We start from the raw sequence: 3,158 nt of genomic DNA, 5'->3' as shown, positions 1-3,158 counted from the left end.
CTTTGTGTGCACATTGCTGTGCTGCTTTTCTGCGTCACACAGCGCTGCTGGCAATTTGTGTATGGTGCTCATTAGCACAGCCTTCTGGTTTAGCGTATGTACTTTTTTTTTTTTTTGCTTAAACAAAAGGTTCTAGAAATAACAAAGAGACTAAATTCTTCAATAATACAGTGGGGTTTTCTATCTTGGAAACTTTCCTGGAAAAGAAGCACAAATACTTTTATAGTTGTTAACACATAGTCTTTCAAATGTGATGTCTCCGAATAAGCAATAGTTGTGTATTAAGGCTGAGTACTTTTTGCTTAGGTGGATTTTTCCCTTTCAAAAACAAATTATGTAAATTGAGCTCCATTGGCCTTCTGTATAAGAAAAAACCCACAACAAACCCTCCACACAGAAATGAGCAATAACAAGCATTGCAGGATATTAAAGTGATATGAGCTACAATTACTGTTCAGTGCTCTTTTATTTTCTTACATCATGATAGGCTGCCTTTTGAAGAATAAAAGATTATTTTGATGAGCTCATTTGGGTGAGCATGGACAGTAAGATCCTTGGAATAATCAGATTTGCAGGCATTAATGTGCAGTATCTTATCCAAGGGCACAGAGAGGGTCACTTTGGAAACAGTTGTAGCTGTTTGATGTTAATGCCCTGCAGCTGTACCTTCCTGCCCTTTACCTGGAAGCCATCCTGTCAGAGCTGAGCTGTGTTCCTGCTCCTGGCCGACCGGCTGACTTGGCCCTGGAGAGGACTACACATGCTCGTGCCGCTGACTTAGTGCTCCTCATCCATGGAGGTGACACCCTCCAGCAATAGGGGGGGGACTCTGGAAAATAACACCAGGTAAATCCACAGGACCCTTTTTGTTTCTTCCCTCCATCTCAAGGCTGCTACTTCTTAAGCTATGTTAATAAAAGCAGTTCTATTAGTGGGAATGAGTTTAGGTGACTTTCCCCTGTTGGTTTGCTTGCCTCTGTCACCCAAATCCCTGCAACATTTGTGCCCAGTCTCACCCTCTGCCCATGCTGGGCTCAGCAGTGTGGGGCCTTGCTGGGGTGGTACTGCCCATGCAGCTGAAATTCAGACTGGGTCCCTGGGCAGCCCTGAGGGAATAGCTCTGTTTTCCAGGAATGTGAAATATCCCACACTCACCCTAACCAGGACCTGCCAGCAACGCTTCTGAGGCAGATGCACATGTGCTGACAAAAAGCTTTTTATCTCATCTTCCTCACAGAGGTGAGGTGTCTCTGCTGACAGACAGACTTCTCTACTAAATCTGTACTAACGGTTTTGCTGCCAGAGCTGCTTTGGTGTGAAGCATATTAAGAACCAAGCGCTGGATGTTGCTGGGTTGGGGACGCAGAGCTCCTGTCCCTGCTCGCTCCCACAGACCAGCTCTGCTGGCCAGCAATTCCCACAGGGATACATGGAGAAATGGTTGTGGGGGAAAGCTGCAGCTGTGCCATTTCCACCGCAGCCCTGCCTGCCTTCTGCTCTGGTTTTGGACCAGCCATGGCTTCTCTGTTGGATGGATTCAGGTCAGTAACACAGAATACCAGGAGATTATCTGAATAAATGCTGTGTCATCTGTCTGAGGAAGCAATGCTTGTGCTCAGGGTCTGGCTACAAACTATAGCAACACGGATTCCTGTTTATTGTGAGAAATAGCAGCAGTGGCACATGTGTTTCTTCCACTCCAAGCAAAAAGGAAAAGCCAAACCCACGCAACCCATGTGCATGATGATAGACCAGAGTTTCCATGCTAGCATGTGGTGGGGGAGGAGCTTTGGTGATCAGGATCTTCAGAAAAAACGGGTGCTGGAGGTCAGTCTCCAAAGTCTATGTGTTGAAAGTGCTGAGTGGCCAACGGCTGTCAGTGAAATCGCTGTGCGCTGGTGCAGAGCTCTGCCCGTGCAGCCAGGCTGCTGTGGGACTTGCTCCTGTACCTTTTGCCCCCACAGCCATGCTGAGCTGCTGATTCCTCCTGTTCACAATCTGCTGAGTGAAAGGGAAACCTCCCGGGAGGCAGTACAGGTGCAGAGAGCAGCAGGCGGGTGCTGCTCACAGGGAGTGCAAAAGCCTTACCCAGAGCAAGCCATGCCGTGTCGCTTAAAACAAAAGAAATCCAAAATCCCAGCAAACACTGTGGCTTCTCCATTATGGAGAGAAAGGGGAATAAAAAACCCTAAATCAAACCTGAATTGCAAGTCAAACCCAGCAAAAAGCAGTTAAATACAGTCAATTTATATTCATTACTTACATTCACATGTAAGTGAAAGGTGTATCAAAGTGAAATTGCACAATCCAGGCACATCCATGGTGTGAGCTCGCTGCTCCGTTCAACTTTGATCTCTGTCAAAAGAGATGTGTGGCTGGAGCTGGAGGTTGGTAATGAATCCTGGAGTCTCCCCCTTGTAAATACTTGCTTCCAGCCTTTCTCTGGGTGGTGTCAACCACACATCTCCATTGTTCACCCTCTCGTGGGGCACTTCAGCCCAGCTCCTGCCACGTTGGCACTAGTGGCAGAGAAGCATCAGGGGCAGAGGACCAAACCCCGCTGCTTTTCACCACTGTTGTCAGACCTCTGCACCATCCCCTTCCCCTGGCTCAGCTCATGTGGGTGAGCATGGGACTCACATGCCTCTTTCTAATCAAGCGAATCACTGCTGTGAAACCCTCTTTCTGATTTTTTTTCCCAATATTTTTACTGGCAAACATTGATTCCAGTCCTAACAGAAGCCTGTGTTCCCTGAGAGCACTTAGTGCTGGGCTATGATAAAAACACCTTCTCTTTGCTGCTGCTCTGCAGCAGAGAGCCGGCTCACTCTTCCCTTTTTAATCCGCAGAGGAGGTTTGTAACTCTTAGTGGAGAAAATGTTTGGAGTATTTGGGGCTCTAATGAGGGACTCCATTTCCATACCGTGTGTCAGGCATCGTTAACACGAATGCTTCTGTGACTTTCACCAAATGAATTGGTCTGGAAGCGCGAGCTGTGCGGCCAGGAAAGGGCAGATGCACTCAGCAAGGAAGCTTCCAAATTAATCTGGGGAGTCTCCTTTCTTCTGAGCACTTGAAAGACCAAGCCTAAATCTACTTGACAGCTTCTTCTGCAGGGACACATATGGCACGGAAACATTTGATCTCTCGGTCAGCTA

Source organism: Phalacrocorax aristotelis, chromosome 6, assembly GCF_949628215.1.
Source record: "Phalacrocorax aristotelis chromosome 6, bGulAri2.1, whole genome shotgun sequence".
NCBI classification, from domain to species: domain Eukaryota; kingdom Metazoa; phylum Chordata; class Aves; order Suliformes; family Phalacrocoracidae; genus Phalacrocorax; species Phalacrocorax aristotelis.
Note: the sequence above shows the minus strand (reverse complement) of the source record.